Source organism: Leucopleurus acutus (assembly GCF_964270905.1).
Source record: "Leucopleurus acutus genome assembly, chromosome: 19".
NCBI lineage: Eukaryota > Metazoa > Chordata > Mammalia > Artiodactyla > Delphinidae > Leucopleurus > Leucopleurus acutus.
Genome location: NC_139161.1, coordinates 2,926,431 through 2,947,119, shown reverse-complemented (window position 1 = coordinate 2,947,119; position 20,689 = coordinate 2,926,431). Strand labels below are relative to the sequence as shown.

The 20,689-nt window shown below is 42.7% G+C and overlaps 1 protein-coding gene across 2 annotated transcripts in view; it reads right to left on the bottom strand.

The window, feature by feature from the left end:
- Positions 1 to 20,689, bottom strand: part of KCNJ16 (potassium inwardly rectifying channel subfamily J member 16) — a 50,815-nt gene that overhangs the window by 8,063 nt on the left and 22,063 nt on the right. Inside the window, exon 1 of one of the 2 annotated variants that reach the window (XM_082861642.1) lies at positions 20,372 to 20,452. The exons of the other annotated variant lie outside the window; for it this stretch is intronic. The gene's annotated coding sequence lies outside the window, so the exon portion shown is untranslated. Of the gene's footprint in view, positions 1 to 20,371; positions 20,453 to 20,689 lie in introns of those variants that run through there. 2 annotated transcript variants of the gene reach the window in all.

Sequence of the window (20,689 nt, the reverse complement as noted above, 5' to 3'; positions counted from 1 at the left end):
ACCAAGGAGAAAAGCAAAATGAAGTACGAAGTCGGAGAGTGTCTGGAACCAGAGGCGATGGTACCATTTCACGAGGGCGATGGGAGAGAGCTGGGTCCGGGACCCGACACTGGAGCTGAGAGATGCTCTTCAATTCTCCTGGCTCTCGCTGTGGGTAAAAATGCTCTCAGCTCACGCCTTGCTGCCCTATTTTCGTTTGTTTGCGGCGCGCTCATTGTCAAGGCTCTCACTATTGATAGGTGCCGTGTGGCTGCTGCATCCTTTGTGCTCAGCTAATCTTAAGGCCTGGTTCTCACAAGAACCTATCATTACAGGAACTCATCTGCATTTTATCACCGAATTCAAGCTTTCCTGATCAGTTAAGAACCTGGTTTTACCTGGTTTACCTAACAGCCTGCTAACCCATCTCTTGCCACTTTCATCCCGCGTGATATTTCTGAAATGTAAATATCCTTCTCCTGTTACCACGGGGCACAGTCCAAGTTACACAACATGGTCCTCCAGTAGCGCAGTTAAAAGGCAGGAACATGGAGATCAAAGATTTGGATTCTAGTTACGGTTCTACCACATCTTAGTTGTATAATATCTGCATCTTAACAAATATCTTTAAGCCGCATTGTGTTTATTTAAAACATAAGGACAATAACTGACTTATTTCAAAATGTCTTTGTAAGGAATGAATGGCATAATATAAAAGGCTACAATGGCTAGCACCTTGGAAGCTGTCCTTATAATCTTCCTTTAACCCTTAACTTGAACGAATGTTTCTCCTCTGTTTCTCGCAATAGCTTATAATCCTGGGTCCTTATGGAGTCTCGGAGAGATGGATGTCTGGATTACAATCTGAACAATGAGGACAAGTCTAAGAGGAAAGGGAAAACGAGGTTCCCAGGCAGAAGAACAGCATGTGCAAAGGCTCCGTGACTCAGAGATGAGTAGGGCGTGCTTTCCAAAGAACTGAATACGAGGCAGGGGGTGGAGTGGTGGTAGGGTCGGGGATTTGAAGCTGGAGAGAGAGATAGAGACAGAGCATAAATGACCTACTAGGTAGAATTAAAGATTTGGGTCTCTCTCCCAAGAGCAGTGGAAGCGATTGAAGTGTCCTAACCAAGGGCACAGCATGACAAGGCTTGCATTTTTAAAAGATCAGTCTGGCTGTGCCGTGGAAAATTGGTTGGAGAAATTTCAAAGCAAACATGGGAAGGTAAGGCAGAAGCTTCTTCTCACTACAGCCTCTCCCCACCCCACACCTGGACGAGGGTCACGGGAACTTGGACCGACCAATCAGAACTTCACAAACAAACTTTGATTCCTGAGGACGTGACAGAAGCATGCTGAATCCTATGATCCCAGGCAACTACCAAGAGTCAAGAGGCCAGTGGTGTGATGGTGCGCATCTCAGTCACCCAGAGAAAGACACAAGCCGTGGCTTCCAGGGAGGCAGTTCCTGAGCTTAGATCTTCATTTGGCCTCTTGAATTTGCTCAGATCAGGGTCCTTCTCTTCATGCCTCCCTTGATGCTGTGAGCTACCTGATATCTTTTCACTAATATTTTCTTCTGCTTGTATTAACAAGGGATCGCTTTTGTTTCTTGAAACAGAAAGCACTCAGTTACAATTCAGTTTAATTTACGTTTTAAAAGCATCTCCTGTATGCAAGAGTGCTGGTCTCTCACTCTCCTTTACTCCCATTATGGACATGAGCAGCAAGTCCTGTGGGCTCACCTTCAAAGCAGATCTTAAAACTACTCACTTCTCATCATTGTCAAAACCACCGTGTCTTTAATGGACCAGGTCTTCAATGGACCCACAGCAACAGCTTCCTAAGAGATCCCCTCTTTCTGCCCTTACTGTACTTGGATCTAGTCTTTTTAAAAATAAAATCAAAACATGTCACTCCTCTACTTAAAACCATCCAGTGTCTTCCCATTGCAATTAGAGTAATTTGCATAATCAGTGTTGCATACAGATTGTATATATCTGACCTCTGCCCATCTCTGAAAATTATCTCCCCGTCTTCTCACCATTCACTCTCTCTCCTTATCAAATCTCCCTTTTTCACTAACGCAGGGGGCAGAAAACTACAGTCCATGGGGCACGTCCAGCTCTTTGGTTGTTTTGTAAATAAACTTTGACTGAAACACATTCAGACCATTGCTTATTCATGGCCTATGGCTACTTACTGCCACGTTTCCCCTGTAGACCCGGGTAGTTGCAACAGAGACCATGTGCTCCACAAGGCCGACAATATTTACTATCTGGCATTCTACGGAAAAAGTTTGCTAAGCTCTACTCTAACAAGTAAGGGTGTTCCTGCCCCAGGGCCTTTGCACTTCCTCTTCTGCCTGTGTGGCTTCTTATCATCACTGATGTCTCATCTGTAAGGCCACCTTTCCAGAGAGGTCTTGTCTGATGAGGATATAAAGTAAAACTCGCCCCCACACTGTTATTCTGTCTCGTTAACGTGATTTATTTATTTCAAAATGCTTACCTCTAACTGATGGATTTGTTTGTTTGTTGGCTGGGTTGCCCCACAGAATAGATTGTAAATTCCTTGAGAAAAGCTCTCCTCGTCCTATTTACCACTGTATCCCCAGCAGCTAGAGAGATAAGCAGCACGTGGACCCTCACTAATTAGACTTTGAAGGAGGGAACTAACAAATAATTGACTAAGACGAATTAAACAATGCAATATCCTCAAGGAGATTTCAGTCCTAGCAAGAGAATCATCATTCCTAGATCCATAAAACCATCAACCCTGCCAGTTCTCCAAACACCAGCTCTCAACTGCTTCCATTTACCTTGCCTCTCCCCTCTCCTAGCTGCCAGTTCATACATAGTTTAAAAAAAAAACAACAACAGTCTTTCTGTCCACTTTTGCTTAGCGGCTTCCCTAGAACTGACAATTTTTAGCATGGTAACTATGTGTAACTATGCTGCAGAAGTCTCTGGAAATCTGGAGTTGAAAAAATAAATGCCTGGCACTAAAAAGTGTTTAATAAAATTTGTTAAAATGATGATTGAATTATTAGAAATGTGGTTCTCCTAAGAGGAATGCATGTTATTATACTGCCATTTCAAAGATATAATATTACATTATATTATATATATATATTGAATTTGAACTATTTCTGCAGGTGAGTTGGGTACATGTGGCAAAAGTCTATGAATTTGGTTCGGCTTCTGATCTAGCAACTCCGCGTGTAGAAATTTATCCTAAAGAAACGATCATGAATGAGCAGAGAGACTTGGCTGATTTGTAGGGCTATTTGTAGTAGCAAGCTTTGGCTACGGCTTAGCCACCTAATAAATGTGGGATTGTTTCATAGGTAATGGTACAATCATATCATTACTCATCATATTTAATGTAGTCATTAAATGTGAGAGAGTAGAAGAACGCCAGAAAAAATAGAAAACATATTGTTTGGTGGAAAAAATGAAAGAGGACTATAAAACAGCTTGTACAATATAATTTTTTAAGTTTAAATACATTTAAACATGGAGAAAAGACAGAATGATACAAACAAAATGTGAATTGTGGCCCTCTCTGGTATGATCGTTTTTTTTTTTCTCCCCCCTTTTCTTCTATTTGTCTATTTACAATTTCAAAAATTTTACAATGAACATGCATTACTTTTGCAAAGAAGAGAAAAACAGGTATTTTCAGCTGGTACTTTGAAGTGTACCGATTCCGAGGCTCCATCAAGGGGGAGCAGACCAATGGCTACCTAAACGCATTTATTAGAGTGTTTAAACGGCAGCTATAAATAGCCCAGAGAAGCAGACAGTCTTAGAGACATTTAAAGTCAGACACTGATGCTGTAATTTTTGCTGGAACAATCCACAGAAACAAATATAGTGACATTTAATTCATCTAAGTAAAACCAGATCTCATTTAAAACAAGGAAGTGGGGGAAGAGGGAGCTGGGTCAGAGCTGGCCGCTGGAGACCAATTGGAGAAATCATGAAAGCAGCTGGTCACAATTCAGGGCTACATAAAGCAGAGTTCAGATTCAACAAGCATCGAATGCGGTTCTTCTCCCTCAGTGCCCTCTCGTCTCCCTTCCCCATTCCAAAACCTATTAAACTGCTAATGCCTTTGCTTCTTGGCTTGGTATACCAAAGTCTGTTTTAAGAATCTTTCTTTTATCCTAATATTTGCAATCACTTTGGAAAGAAAATATTAAAAATTGTGCTATTTTGCAACTTAACTACTTTAAGGTCTACGTTGATGGCCTTTTAAGACACGAGGAAACGATCTTTAGAAATGGATGCATTTGAAGAAGGCAATTAGATATTTATGATGTAGATTTGCCTAAAGAGCTGGCCCTAGCCAGTTCTTCATAATTCTTATTCATGAACTCCGAAACCTCATTCAGATATCCCTGCAAGCAGTAGAGTGTTTTTGGAAAGTGCAGTCTACTACAACCTGCTTCTGAGATCCTAGGGGAACACGTTTATACCTCCAGATCTTTGGATCCCACCCCAATCATTGTGATTTATTCCCCTGCCCAACTCCCCTGTTGATTCTCATATGTCCTCAAGATGGAGATCCACCATGTTGAAGCTTCAAGAATGGAGAAGATGGGTTCTAACAGACATGAACTTGAGTTCAGAGGCTTGCTCGATCGCTAGTATGACTGTGCCCCCTGCGTGTTGGTCTCTGAGCCTCTGCTTGCCCTTATGAAAAAATGCAGGTCATAGGTTGCTAGGGCGAGTAAATGAGCTATGCTCCCAAAGCTCCTTCCACAGTCTCTGGTATTTAATGAGTAGTTAAACCGCAGTGCTTGTAGCTGTGACTACAGTCCGTTCAAGTATAGATCCCAATGAGGAGACAGAAAGAGTGAGGGAGAGAGGTTGAGAGTTACCTACCATTGTTTTTTTTCCTCTAAGAATCATGAGGCTGGCAATTTCCAGACGTGTTTTAAAGTCCCTTCTAGCACCTAACTGCCCTGATATATCCTTCAAAGAGCCATGGCAGAGCTGCCAGAAGAACCACAGTATCACTAGGAATAGATCTTACTGCGTACTAGTCATCCACTTTGCCTTCTAAGTGCCAGGTTACCTACGACTGGCCTGGAATAGCTCCTGTGTACGTTGGTTTGGGTGCTCCTCGGGTTGAACTTAACTGTTCATTCCAGAGCGAATATATTTTATGGAAAGTGTATAGGCTGTCATGTTTGACCTTCTCCAAGTTTGGTATGTACAGTATTCCAACAGAAAACCAAGTCCTATCTCTCTGTTGTTATTTTCCCATTTTGTGAGAACCGCCTGCAAACTGTCCTTTTGGCAATTACAGACAGTCTATTCATTAGTCTGTTCAATCTTCTGGGCATCTTTGATCTCACAGATGTAATTTGCTCATAGATCAGGAACTCCTGGGATAATGTCTACTACTTCTTTGACCTTTAAATGATTGAATTTCTGTTTTAAGCTGTCAAAATGAAAACCCAGGACGTCTTTATCGGGGAGGAAAATAAAGCGGCTGTTATTGGCTATTATCTCCATTCCCGTTTTCCCTCGTTGATACAGATAAATTGAGAAGGTCTTAAAATACAAGACAAATGATGTCCCTAGGAAGATCCAGGTAGACAGCCTACTGATGCAATACTTTAAGCAGTGGGTTGCCTATGACATGAGATTAGCTTTCTATTAGACCGAGCCTTTTCAAGGGTACTTGGCAAAGAAGCACTGCCTCTTACTACAGATAACAGAAGATTTAGGTAGCTGACAGAAATTAGTGCATTAGATAGACTCTTGGATTTCCATGCATTTCATTTTCTATACCTTCTCCACTGCTCGTACTTCAGTTTCCACTAGAGTGCTAGAGAAGAAGAATAAATCACCCTACCTAAGTTGGAAGGTTAGATGTCATTATCTGTGAATGCCTACACAGACAGAGGTGACCCAGGTTAGCAAGACTTCTCTTAAAAAGAGAAGTGGTTCTGTTCCCAGCATTTCTTAGGCTGGAATATTCATTGGGATGAACACTGGGGAGCTGAGTTTGAGGCAGACGGGGGCACTTTTCCCTTACCTCTCCTGCTAAGATGTTTAGATGTGCGCTGTAAGAGACTCTATCATACCAATGCCTGTAATGAGCTGGAAAAGATCATGGAAACAGCCTCTGTGTATTCTTCAATTCAATCGACTTTTAACTGTGCCTGAGGCATTGGGGGACTATTCCCGAGGACTATGAGGACAGTTACCGCCCCTGAGCTGCTCAGTCTTGCCAAGTACACCGCATTCCGCTCTGTCAAGACAGGCCACTGAGAGTAGAGGCTTCTCCGGTGGAAGAATATCAAAGTGACATCACGTAGTAGACCCCAAAGAAAGGTAGCTGTTTGAGACTTTTCCCAGCATTTACGGTGCAGAGGTACCTCCCCAGCATTCTGCTTTTGTGGTTAATTCTTGATTTTCTAGGCTAAGGAAGGAAAACGGTGGCATAGATAAGTCACAGAAGGAAAGAAGTGAGGAATCGATTTGCATTTGGCTTGGAGTAAATCACAGGCTCTGAAAAGAATGCCCCATTTCTGTCTGTGGCTGGCTTTTAAAATGACCTGAAGTCAAGCTATCAGACAGGCAGAAAGTAATCAAGGGGAACATTCTGGGTAGTTGAGCAAAAGGCAGTTTAGGAATTTTCATTTTTAATTCCTTGGGCTAATTCATCCAGCAGATAAACTGCCTATGGAACTCTGAGTGGTGCTTGGCTTGAGCAAACAGATGTCCGACAGCCAAAGCAAAACTCATTCTTAGCCAGGAATGTACACAGCAGAGCGACATGGAGAAAGATTTCCAATGTATTTTGAAAGTTCAACAATTTTTAGCTACTTATTTGATTAAAAATCACTCATAACAATTGTAACTGTAGCCAGCATGGCCTCCTTTTATTTGAGGCTGGTTGGAGGAGGGCAGGTAGGGGAAGGTTTTCTCTGCTAATAAAATAACTTTTGGCTTCAACTTAATCAAAATGCCAGTGTGCACCCACGTAAGGTAGATAACATTTATGAAAATTTCATTCTATTGATGAGCGCTGGCAGTCCTGCAGAAGTTTAATTATCTTAACAGAAAGAATATGCTATGAACGAAAACAGCTTTTTCCACGCATAGAGTTTAGGGCCAGGGGAAGAAATGTTGGCTTTTTAACTGAGAAATGTAAATATCATTGACAGTTTGAACTCCCAAATCTCATGCAAATTTCCTGTAGAGAGATTGGATGCCCTCATTGAAAAAAATTAGAAGCCAGTCCTCAAAGACAGATGTTCAAACGCTTGTGAATACACCCATGCCAGCTTCCACAACCACAGACGGTCAACAGAGGAGACACAACAGTACAAGGAGATACTTGTTCTGTTAATCATTCGGACTTGATTACATGACACCAAAATCTTGTGAACTTCACTCCCCAGCAACATCAACCAAGAGCTTCCGTTTGCTTCTTGGGTTCTCGGTCCATGGTTGCCTTGGCAGTGGGAACACAATATCTACGCCTGTGTCATCAAGCAAAGCTGGGGTCCACCTCCTGTCCCCCGACCTCCATCCTTGTCATTTGAATCAAAGAACACTCTTCGTAATGAAGCAACACGTAAGGATTTTTGAGCTTATCCATCTGTAGGATGTATTCCCCGGCCGGCTCCTTTTGCCAAGGAGACTTTACTGTCAGTTCAACAGAGCAGCACGAATCAAAATCTCAATTATCTAAAAAGTGATGGCTCAGCGGCCAGAAAGTACCTCCAAGTGGTTCAGAAAGAGGCGGCCCGGGAGGTCCAGCCCATAGGCGACCTGTGATGCTAATCAAGGCGTCTCTCTGTGCTCCCAGCCCACACTGCTAGTGGCACCTGCCCCTCCGTCCAGCTGGGTCTCTTCTCTCAGTGCCTGAGTTCTGTGTCACTCTCCCCTAATTTTAGCAAAAAACCTGAAATGCTTGTTTTATTTTACCTTTTTTTTTTTGCTTTGCAAATTAACAAACTAAAACTTAGAGAAAAGAAGTTGTTCACTATCTATCACAGAGGTGGAAAGTGAAAGAACCAGGATTGCAATCCAGGTCTCTATAACTAGATTCTAAATGGTGCATAAAAGTTAATGTCGGGCTTCCCTGGTGGCGCAGTGGTTGAGAGTCCGCCTGCCGATGCAGGGGACACAGGTACGTGCCCTGGTCTGGGAGGATCCTACATGCCGCGGAGCGGCTGGGCCCGTGAGCCATGGCCGCTGAGCCTGCGTGTCCGGAGCCTGTGCTCCGCAATGGGAGAGGCCACAGCAGTGAGAGGCCCGCGTACCGCAAAAAAAAAAAAAAAAAAGTTAATGTCATCCTCTTGGATGTACATATCTTTTGTAGGAAAGGCTTGAACCAGGTTTTCTAGAATTAAGGAGATTGTATGCTATTCCCTAACTTTAAATATGCAGGTTGTGGGAAAATATCTCAGCATCTGTGGTTGTTTTCAAGCTTTCCTGAGATACGTCTACCCACTCTACTGATAAGATCGGCCCATGATGTGCCACCAGTGTGGGTACACTAGTACCCACAAGCCCCAGTGACTGTCAACCAGCAAAACCACTGGATTGAACCACTCAGAACCTAAAGAAGGTCAGCAAAGAAAGAGGCCAGAGGAAGCCCAGGCCTGGGGTGGGAGTGGGGTGATGCTATCAAAGAGGGCGAATTGGGCGATGCCTCTACACGGAGCCGAATGTTTCCAGTTGTGAGATTACACGGCCCATGGGTGGGTTGCAGGGAAGGTCTGTTGCCTTTGGACGCCCTTTGGAATTAAGCCAAAGTGTTTGAATACAAAGGGAAAAACAACCCAGTGTGGATGATGTCACAGAGCATCCTGAGGAAAGCAGCAAAAGGATAAAGCTTCCTACTGCTTGGATCCAAAGAACACAGACTTATTTTGGCATTAATTTCTTCTGCAGCCAGAAGTGTGATTCTTATGGAAGGATTAGCCCTAATCGTAAACGGCCAGTACTGAGGAGGATGTGTGTGTGTGTGTGTGTGTGTGTGTGTGGTTCTTGATCAGTAAATCAGAGAACTAACCTTCCCAGCCCTCCTGCACATGTTTTAGGGAGTTTATGAATCCCTGAAACTAGGCAAAGGCCATTCTCCCTGACGTTCATAGGACATTGGCGTGCTCTCCTCAAGGACACTAAAACCGTGATCAGAAATCTGCCATGTCATACAAGAGCGGTGGTTAGTAAACCCAGAAAAATTCAGGGTAGAGAAGAGGGACCCAAAACTGAAAGGGCTTTAGGTCAGTGGCAGGCTAGTATCAGTAAAGTAAAGAGAGATTCATTTTACTGAATTTCTTAGGTGACAAAGGAGGGTCTGTCTGTCAGCTCAAGCCATAGATGAAAGAATACCTATGCACTGTAAAGGTTTTAAAATTTTCTGTCCATTATGATGTTTTGACATCCTAAAAGGAAAACAAAAACAAAGACATATTCTGGCTGGAGGGAGACTGCCCTCCTCAGGGCTAGCCAGTCCTTAGAGATAGAAGAAGACCCAGCCTGGGGCATGCTTTCGATACACAAACTAACTCATCCAGGGCCACATCTCCTCCAGGTGGCTGTACACCCAAGAAGGAAATATTCTTCTGCCCCCATCATCCCAGGGCCAGGCATCAAGCAACCAGGAACAACCCAGAGTTCTCCAGAATCATTCAAACTAGCCACAGCTAAGCTATTCATCCTGCCCTGCTTTGAGTTTCTCACGCAAACCCCGACAGAAGCCAGCTGTGACTTGACCTCCCCTCTGCTGCTGTCTTCTGCCTCTGGACCACCCCGGTGTCTTTCCCACGTGGTCCTGTGCCACATCTCCTGTCTCAAGGACGTTTGAGGATAATACACTGGATTTTTTTCTGAGCCTCGATGCTGTCTGCTGTCATGGCCACACCTGACTGACTATCTCCTAAAAGAATACAGAGCAACCCAAGGTTGGGATGAGAAAAAACACATTTCTATCTTCATTGCAAAAGAAACGCCCCAAGGGTGATGAACACATTGTCATTACAATTCAGCATTTTTTAGATGCAAGGGAGGGAGTGCCTTCTTCCGCTTTGGAGGGACACCTTGGAACACTGTAGCTGGAGGACCGCCGTATTCTGAGCCTCGCAGCCTCGGGAGATCATTGCTAAGGCTGCGGAACGTGGCTGGCTGTGCTCACGGCTTCTTGCTCTGCAGCCTGTGGGCCGGGGGAGCCGACTGGATCGCCCCAATGGCTGGGAGCACGCATTTAGGGAGAATCTGGTAATGCCTTTCTAGGTGCCAAATCTGATGTGTGTGGACTGATAGGCAATAGAACGGCCAGACCCCTAAGGTCAAAGGCCAAGGATTTCGGGTTGCCCACTGGAGAGGGGTGCTGGCTGTGCCTTGGAAGCAGGTCCACCTATGATTGTGGAAGGACGGGAATTCAGTTGAGCTGACAGAGGACAGCATGGGGAGAAAAGACTCCTAGGGCTTTTGTGAATCAGTGTTACAGCCACGTAGTGAGAGGCCGAGGGCCGAGCAGGAAGGGGAAACACAGAGGTGGGGAGTTCAAGAGAGGTGAGTGGGGGCAGCAGGGAGACACCCGGGCAGGAGAGCGACCACATCAAAGAGGTGTGGCCAGAAAGAACTGAGCCTGTGTGTGGAGCTGGGCTGTAGGGTCATCGGGAATCCAGACACAGGGAGGATAATAAGGGCTGCATATGCCCGTCAGCCTGAAAAGAAACATTTCTTAGGTGCCAGCACTTCACATCCATGAACTTGTTTAATTTTCTCCCAAATCCTGAGAACAAGGTATCAATATCATCACCATTTTAAGGGTGAAGAATCTTTTAAAATTTATTTTATTGGGGTGTAGTTGATTTACAATGTTGTGTTAGTTTCAGGTGTACAGCAAAGTCAATCAGTTGTACATATACACATACCCACTCTTTTTTAGATTCTTTTCCCATATAGGTCATTACAGAGTATTGAGTAGAGTTTCCTGTGCTGTACAGTAGGTCCTTATTAGTGATCTATTTTAAATATAGTAGTGTGTATACGGGAGGGATAAATTGAGAGATTGGGATATATATATATATTCTTTTTTTATACTCTTTTCCATTATGGTTTATCACAAGATGTTGAATGTAGTTCCCTGTGCTCTACAGTAGGACCTTGTTGTTTATCCATCCTATATATAATAGTTTGCAAGGGATGAAGAATTAAAGCTTAACTAGTTTGGTAGATTTATCTGGGGTCACACAGATAGTAAAGAGTTGGGGGGAAAGGACTACAAGAAATTCATCTCCTCCCATAGCTAAAGTTTTAACCCTTAATGAGGAGAGGACCTGCTGGAAGCAGAATCCGTGCGTAGGTGGGGTTTTTTTGTTGTTGTTGTTAAGGACCTAGAATATCCAAAGCGAACTTGAGAAACATACACTTGGAAGCCTTACGTTATGCTACATAATTTCAAGATGAACTGTAACATATGGTGATCAAATAATTACTTTACTGGCACAAAGATCAAGAAATGGGTTAAATTAACAGAATAGAGAGCTAAGAAATTGATATATACTTATATGTCTATTTTATTTTTTTCGACAAACGCATGAAAACAATCCAATGGGAGAAAAAGTAGTCAACAAATGGTGTTGGAAAAACTCGATATCCCTAGAGAAAACGATATACCTAGTCCCCTACCCTACACTGAACACAAATATTAACTTGAGATCTATTACAGACTTAAATATAAATAGAAAAACTACACAGCTTTTAGAGAAAAATATAGGAGAAAATCTTTGTGAGTTGGGTGTAAGCAAAGGGTTCTTAGGACACAGGAATCAAAACCATGAAACACACAACATGATAGTTAGATTTCCCCAAAACTAAATATTTCTCCTCATTAAAATTGGACCTGATCTCAGCCAAAAAAAAAAAAAAAAAGAAAAGAAAAGAGGAATCCCAGTCACCAGGGCTGGGGCACGAGTTCAGAGCAGCAGTCACGGCAGGAGGTTCCGGCTGAGTCCTTTGGGATGTGTTCTGGAGCCACTCAGGTGCCCCAGGGATTGACCCATCTCAGAACCGGCAGCAGAGGGGCGTGCATGTGGGGTACAGTCCCCTAAGCCCTAGGTAGGGACTGGGAAAATTCACAGCAGGGAAATCTAGGCAGATGATTCCACTAAACGCGGATCAATGTCAAGCTCAGAAGGCCAGCGGAGAGGAGCAGTGCGGGGGGTGGGGGGGCGGTGGCCACTGAGCTGAAAAAAATCTAACTTTCCCAGAAAATCAAGGCCAAGAGTCTTGAAAAACTAGTTTTTCATCCACACACAACTCCCCATGAAAGTAATAAAAGTTTGTTTAACTGGAGAGATTCCATATCTGAAGATAATGTTCAACTCTGGGTATTTTGCTTTTCGGGAGAAGTTACTACAATAGTGAAAACTAAGAACTGAAGGAGGAGATACTCAAGAAAGTATCCATTCGTGTATTCAAAACCCTACTGAGCACCAACGATCGTCCCCGAACTTGAACTAGATGTGCTGAGATAATGAAAACATGACCCTGCTCAAGTAGTTCACACCCAGACGTGCAGAGAGGGGACATCTAAATGTGTGCAGTAGAGAAAGGGACCCTGCTGGGTGATGCTACAGAGGTGTGAACCAGGATCTGTGTATGGAGTTTACAGGGGAGTGGAGTTAATCTCTGTATGGAGAAGAATGTTTTTATTGTTAGTGTCTCTAACGATCTGGTGAAGATGAAGACTATTGACTCAGAATCTGGAGGACCAGCTTGCAGGATATAGAGAAGAATGTCTTGAATTTGTTAGGAGGTTGAGCTAAGTAATTCTGAAGGCTTCTTTTTATACAAAGATTGAAAGGTTTTATGTTATTTTTCATTAACCATTAAATAGCATTTCCTCCAATTTTATGAAATGAACAATGGGGAAAGATTGTCCAAGAGAATTAAAAATAAAGTGTCGGAAAGACCTCATCTTCTCGTTCAAGTAAAAACACTTGGGTCTGCTTCTTAATTTTCATAATTATGAGTCACATTTTCATGCCAAGAGAAAAGCTCACACTGACCCATGTTTTGGTATTATTTGTGCCTTTGTTCATTGCATCAACGTTGTATTTTAGTTGATCTGTTTTTATTTTCATTTTGTATTTCTGTGTATGTCCTAAATTAAAAGAAAAAAAAAAAAATCTCGGGCAGGATCATGGATTTTCTTAAGAGAAAAATTAGGGCAAGCCCAGAATAATGGCCGACAGGGAAGTTTCCAAGGGCCAGGGATGCTTCTGGATCAGTTACTCTTGTTCCAGGCTGTCCCTGAATCCCGCTGTGAGGTCAGACATACTATTCCTTGCAGGTGAGCCAAATTCAGGTTTTGATGGTCTGGGTCTCAGAAAGGTCTTATCAGGTTCTCTTCACAACCTGTTATTCCATTTATATTATTTACATAATGCAAACAAAATAGTACCTTAACCTACATCATTTATGTTTGATTTTTGGAGTCAGACTGATTTCTGTTGGAATCTCATGTCTACCACTTACCTATGTGAATTCCAACCAGTTATTTTACGTTTTTGATCCCCGTCCCTTTAAAAGGGTAATTAAGAGAATGAAATCAGATAGCATTATAAAATGGTAGATGTCCCATAAATGTCAGTAGTTTTCACCTGGACAAAACCAGGAACTTTGCCTTGGCTGACTTGAAGCAGCCATGGTGAACGTGATGGGGCAGATGTTCTGATTTTTTAAAAGATCAGAACGTGAAATGACTGATTTGTCTTTATTAGACCACGTACGCACAAAAGCACGCCCTCGGCCTGGACTTGCTTCTTGACCCTCATCACCCGATGCCAGCCCATCCCACATACCTTCCTGGACCTCGGCCGCATCGCTGGGGAGATTGGCCTCATCAGAGAGGCGAGGTCCAGGGATGGAATGTGGGTGTCTGGAAGCTGAAAGTGGAAGACTGCTGCTCAGAAAACCATGTCAGAAGCGGGTCAAATTCTAGAGAAGCCCATAGTATGTGATAAAAAAGCAGATCAGTGGTTTCTCGGGGCTAGAGGTGAAGGAAAGCAGCTGACAGCAAAAGGGCATGAGGACCTTTCTGGTGTGATGGACGTGATGTGTATCTTTATTGTGGTGTTGGTTACATGCCTTATACACTTGTCAAAGTCCATCAAACTGTACACTTAAAATGTTTGAGTTTTATTGTATGTAAATTATACCTTAATACAGTTAATAAGAAAGACAAAAAAAAAAAACAAAAAAAGAAGAAGAGGGTCAAGGCTGGTGTAAGTTGCCAGAGCTACCTCTGATATCATGAGTTTTCCGTCATCCTAATTGCAAAAGTGCAACGGACATGTATGTTCTCAAACCTGAGAACAAGATGTACATTCCCTGGAGTCGAGCCATTTGAGATATTACTTTAAGCTTAGCTATTAACCGATGATCACTGTCTGTATCAGCGTTTCCCTCCTCTCTAAAATGGAGCTAATAAGAATTGTCTCCATTGAGTGTGTGCTCACTGTGTGCCAGGTACCACATCGAGGGAGATTAAATCGAAGGAGATTAAATGATATCTAAGAGAGCGAGATTATGAAAGGCTTTTGAAAAGACGGCAGAGAGAAGCTAAGTCACTTGGGAAGGTCACGCTGGTGTAAGCAGCCCATGTGAACTCCAGCTTCAGGATTACGGGCTTTCAGAACCTCTAGGGATGTTCCCCTAGCAATTCTCCAAATGATTTCAAGGCTCATGGGAAGTTAAAGAAGGAGGGGGAAGGGCTTTTAAAAAGAAAAGCTTAAACAAATATGGTATTTGCTGCGTTTCTGGTATATACTTTTCTTGTCTATTTTGTTAATGACTTTTTAAAATTACGAATAAGCTTCAAATTTTATTTAATGAGCTTTCTGCATCTACTGGATACATCATACTGAGAAGATCACTTTTTTCCTTGAATGTGTTCATATATTACCTGTATTGATAGATTTTTCTAATGTATATTATCCTTACATTCTTGGGTAGATGTATCCACTGGCAGATTTAATTTGCAATTTCTAAAGTTTCTTTTATTATATAGCAAAATTTAAATTGGCCTATAATCTTAATGTTTTGTGTTTAATCTTTGTTTGTTTTAGGCATTACAATTAAACTAGCCTTGTAAACTGCAAAAAAAAAAAAAAAAAAGAAAGAAAGAAAAGCTTAAAGAGTTTCGTAAATAAGACATATTTATGGTTAAACCCACGGCCCTGCATCTACGCAATGTTGGAATTTCCAGGTAGACAAGTTGGATTATCTCAACCTCTGCTCCTTTCACCAGAGAAATGAACTCTCAAGCCATGGGGTGTTAACCGATGTTAATGACTCCCTGGCAACGCCCCAGATTGCAAACCAAAAGACAGTGAGTAGAAGAAAAACATTAAAAGTTAAAAAGCCCAGTGCTTTTCCACCTAATCAGACGTCAAAGCCTGAGGAGCTCACTATTTACTGAAGTTACCTTTTAGCAGTTTTTCTTTTCTAATGCGTCTTCACAGTATTTCTGTCTATATTTTTAGTAGTCAAGACGTCATTAATGACAGGTCAATGACAGCACTTCTTATCACACAGTTTCAGATCTTCAGTGCCACTTTGTTGCCACTTTGGAACAGTGGAAGAGTGACGAAGACACACAAAAGGAGGGTTTGATGAATGACTATTTCCACAGGAAATTAAAGACTCATCCTTTTCCACATTGCCCCACGGCATCAATAAGTCACGTTCGGTTGGATAAGTCATCATGCTTTTAAGTCTGTCTCTGTTTCTAATGGTTACTTCCCTGATCTATAAAAGGCACTTGCATTCTTAATCTGTTCGATTCAGCACTCCCCAGAGATTATATGAAGGAAAGAAAGACGATTCCCAGCCATAGACGGTACAGCAATCAATCACACTATGTAGCCAAAGGAAGCATCATAAGGGTCCTACTAGCAGGCATACGCCCAAAAAAGATCGAGCAAGAGAGCAATGCTTTCAGGCTTGGATCACTTAGTAACCCACTAGATGGTCTCACCTTAGTTACGGATGACGAAGTTCAGCTCAGACCCCCGTGTCCTTTGCGTCGTGTAAGAACACGGCAACTGGACGTCCAGGGCTCCTTTCTCTCTGCTCCTCCGAGCTCGCTCTCAAGCTGTCAGCACCCACCGCCATGGAGATGAGAAAACCCACGGGAGAATCTCGCTCTTCTTTGCCTTTCCGGACACATTCACCACATACAAAGGCCGCTGAGATCTCCGCTTGCCTCTAGAGAATCAACACTTTCTTTAACTTGTTCCCATGCCTACCCGTAGGAGATAGTCTTGCCAGTGGTGGCTTCCAGAAAACAAGACTCAAGAAGAAAGAGCCTCCCTTCCTGCCCATCTATACCTTTGTGTTTTGAACTTATTCAACAAGGCCCTCCCCAAATCACAACATGGCCGAAAGTTGCCCCTAAACTTCTCACCGTCCCAGAGGCTGGATTTTTTTTCTCACGAACACCTCCAGGACTTGAACAACTTCTTCCAAGTGTGTTCTTCTTAAGTGTAGGTGCCCTAGACTGTCACTGTAAAGATTTTTCTCTGCAAACACACCTATGTCTATGTAATCGTACACCTAAGGCGAACAGTATTTCATTTGGGTTCCAAGGAAATGTGTGCCCCTTGAAGGCCACTGACAAGCCCAGTAGTGGTTTCAAGGACAACGTTTAGATATTTTTCTGAGAAGCCCGTTTTATTTTCTGGCTTGTTTGTTCTAAGTTTGGGATATGGGAGAGAATAAGTTTCTTACTCAATATCCACTTTTCACCTATTGGGAAGTCTTATAATTTGGAACGAACTGGTCATGAAAATGTGGACATTTCTAAGAAATTGATTGGATGCTGGTACCAATTACTAAGATGATGAAACCAGGAGAGAAGGAATTTTGAAGTGGGGAACTCAGTGGTTGAGGTTTTATTGTGGTTAACTGGATGAGCCAGTGAAGGAGACTGAAAAGGAGAATTTCTTCAAGTAGAGAGAAAACCACGAGATGTGGCAGGAGGTGAAGAAAAGATGGCAAGAAAAAGGGAGTGATCCTCTGTGTCGGAGATTAAGGAGAGGTCAAGATGAGGACTAAGAACTAACTGTTGGATGTGGCCATGTGACGTCACCGGCGGCTTGACGAGAGATGTCTCAGTAGAGTTCTGGAGACAAATGCCTGATTAGATCAGGAACAAGTGGGAACAGGGTGAGAGGAAGTGGAGAAAACATGTATCCCCTTCGTAGGGAGTCCTGCTGTCAAATGGAGTAGAAAAATGGGCTGATGGATGGGAAGGAATATGGGGCTCAAGGGGGGTTTATTTCTCAGGGAGGCAGTTTTTTGTTTTGCTTTAATATGAGGGATGTACGGTTTGTCACGGAAGATTTTGCCAACTTCTTAATTTTATTTTTTTTTTTGCGGTACGCGGGCCTCTCACTGTTGTGGCCTCTCCCGTTGCGGAGCACAGGCTCTGGACGCGCAGGCTCAGCGGCCATGGCTCACAGGCCCAGCCGCTCCGCGGCATGTGGGATCTTCCCGGACCGGGGCACGAACCCGCGTCCCCTGCATCGGCAGGTGGACTCTCAACCACTGCGCCACCAGGGAAGCCCTTCTTAACTTTTAAATTAAGTAAATGTCCTACAAGGATTCTTGTGTGTCGTTTTTATTAAAAATAAGTACTTCTTTTGGGAGACTTGAAGAAGGTGTCCTGTTTGGTCTCCTGGTTTCATTACAAAATCATGAGGAGAGCGTGGAATACTTGTATTGGACCAACAGCCGTGTCTGCTTTGTGCGTGTTATATTACCAACCACCAATTTAACTAACTGGGTGAAAAGCGAATAATCAACTTTCTAAAAATCATTTTTTTCCTACATTATGCAAAATACTTGGCTTAATTTCATCGTAAATAAAACATTGTTTCTATAATTGTGTAGAACAACATAAACTATAGAAAATATAAAACCCATACTAATAACTTCTCAGTACACATTAAAATAATCCTAACTTTAATCTACAAATTAATCATAGCCGAATCCTAAACTACTTGTTCACCTATAACATTGTCTGGTGTACAGTTTATGCTTAATAGTTATTTCTTGAAAAAAAAATGAATGAATGAATGAATGAGTGAATAACAAGTACTAAAGGAATCTGCTATTATCACCATTTTCCTTAAGAGTTATATTCGTTTTCAGACTACGTTATGAATCTGAGTTCTTTCTAAACCATTCAGATTTGTGAGAAGAGCAAATAAACTATGAGACGTATCAGTTGAGAATCTACTTAATGACAGACTGATATGTTAATGAGAGACCCGTTAATAGGTGTAGTCGCATATGCACAGAGTTTTCTACAGCTTTTATAGTACAGTTGAGGAGGGGCATACATTGTCCTCAACAGAATCACTTTAAATGCACAGGATACCCTAGACCTGGGATGTTCAGCCTTGGTATTTGGGGCCAGATAATTCTTTTTTGTGGATGTTCTGGGCTTATAGGGTGTTTAGCAACAACCCTAAACTCTTCCCACGAGATGCCACATGACCCCAACCCCCATACTGACAGCCAGCAATGTGTCCAGACACTGTCAAATGTCCCCTGGGTGACAAAATCACCCCTGGTTGAGAACTGCTCTCCTGCCTCAAAGAACCAGGTAGATGAGTTTTACTCTCGGTTAGTGGAATCCATAATAGAGTATAGATTCACAAAATACGTAAATATGATTTCTTTCCTAAAACACAATAAAGGTGGATCCTTTAAGGAGAAGATACATATGTAAAATGTGTATAAAAGGATGCAGTGTTTGGAACTCGATGTTAACACAGCTCTGTGCTTAGGAAAATATACATTCATAAGAAAGCTGGATTTCAGGAAAATAGGTAGAGAGAAAGCACATTTCCATTGAGGCATTAAGTGTCCGCATTGGTTTTTCAGAGAATCGCATTAAGATGGGTTCAATTTCTTATCTTTAAAGTGCGAGGCAACACAGTGATTACGAACTGCGGTGGGAGACACTCTGCTGATTAGAAGCCTGACTCTCGCGGTGCCTCGGTAAAAGAATGATAATAAAAACACCTATTCGGTATAGCTCTCAGCAGAAGCAATAAATGAATATTCGTAAAGCACTTATAAAAGCATCAGACAATAATATTTGCCCTTTCAATGCCGTTAAATAACAGTCTGATGGGAGAACACAAAGAGACACACATGTGGGCTGGAGGATGATTTCTGGGTGGTGAAAAGTCAAACGAAAAATGGAAAACACTGGAAGATCTTATATGGCTGAAGGAACGGGCAAAGTGTCAGGTAAGAGTAAAAGTGTGTAAAATGGAAGGCATCGCGCTTAGGGAAAAACTATATGACTATTCTTATGGTGATCTATAAGATAATCAAACTGGCTAATTTAATAGAGTAATTTGAAATAGAAAAAAAAAGTTAGACCTTTCTATGGTACATTGTAGACACTAGGTAATGGACAGAATTGTTTATGTTAACATAATTTTCCATACTCAAGGGGAAATTCTAAGTTGTTTGGTGTAGCCTTAGCCCCTGCTGAAACCGTGCCTTTGGATAGACCCAAACAAACTTCAAGCCACTATTGCCGGCCGGAGGGCTTCCTGTTATTCCAACTGCCCGGTGACCATAGGCGACAGAGGAAGTATCTGAAGTTCTCACTGCGAAACAGGGCCTCTCCCGCCACTTACGAAAGTCTCTCCCCCTACCTATGTTCCTAAGCTGTTGGAAACGTACTGACTTATTTTCCTCTCTTTGGCCAAACTGTGCCAAAGTGGAGTGGACAATCTTAATAGATGTCCAAATGTGGACTCAGAAATCAATCAGTGGTCAATTGGTTAGCGTGGGCTTCCTCTCAAATGAGCGATCATTGTTCCATTTTAAAGCTTATCAAAAAGGCATCATAAACATTTCTGCTTGGATCATTATTTTCTGAACTGGAATGAATCACTTCTCCGGCTGGTGGTTGTACCATCTACCGAATACACACATTACTGAGCAAAGACCCTGTGAGAATCGCCGCAGTGGCCGTGTCTGTCACCTCAAAGGCTCAGAAGGGCACGAGCACAGCAAGACGTCCTTGCCTGAGCCCTGGTATGACAGCCCCTCAAGGTGGCCCTCGGTCTCTGCTGGGACATTTTCATTGACAAGGACCTCAGTGACCCTCACGTGTTCTGTTCCTATTTTATGATGACTCAACTCTCTCAATGAGGAAGTCCTTCCTTAAACTCAGATAAAAATGTGTCTTCCGTAGCTCTCACAGGATTTTCCTGTCCCCCTGCTGTCCCTCTGCAAAACAAGTCACGTCTTACTTCCAACAGCCAGTTCTTCAGACAAAAAAAGACCAGAAGCTCCTAGTTACTTCTTACCTTCCAAGTCCCGGGCTTCACTTCCTCCAGGGAAACCCTCCAAAGCCTCCTAGTTCCTGATCTGCAGAGTGATGAGTTAACTTGTCACTTTGAAGGGTGCAGAGTGTTGGGACAAATGCTAAAACGATGAGTCACCGAGACAGCAGGTGTCAAACCAGGGCTGCTGGGACACTTAGCTTATTCATAAGCAGTTGCGTGCTAGCAAATTTTCATCACGGGTTCTCTGAGGGAAAAAAAGGACTGATTGCAGAGTTTGCCAATTTCTTTTTTTTTCTTAATTTTTAATTAGAGTATAGTTGATTTACAATGTCATGTTAG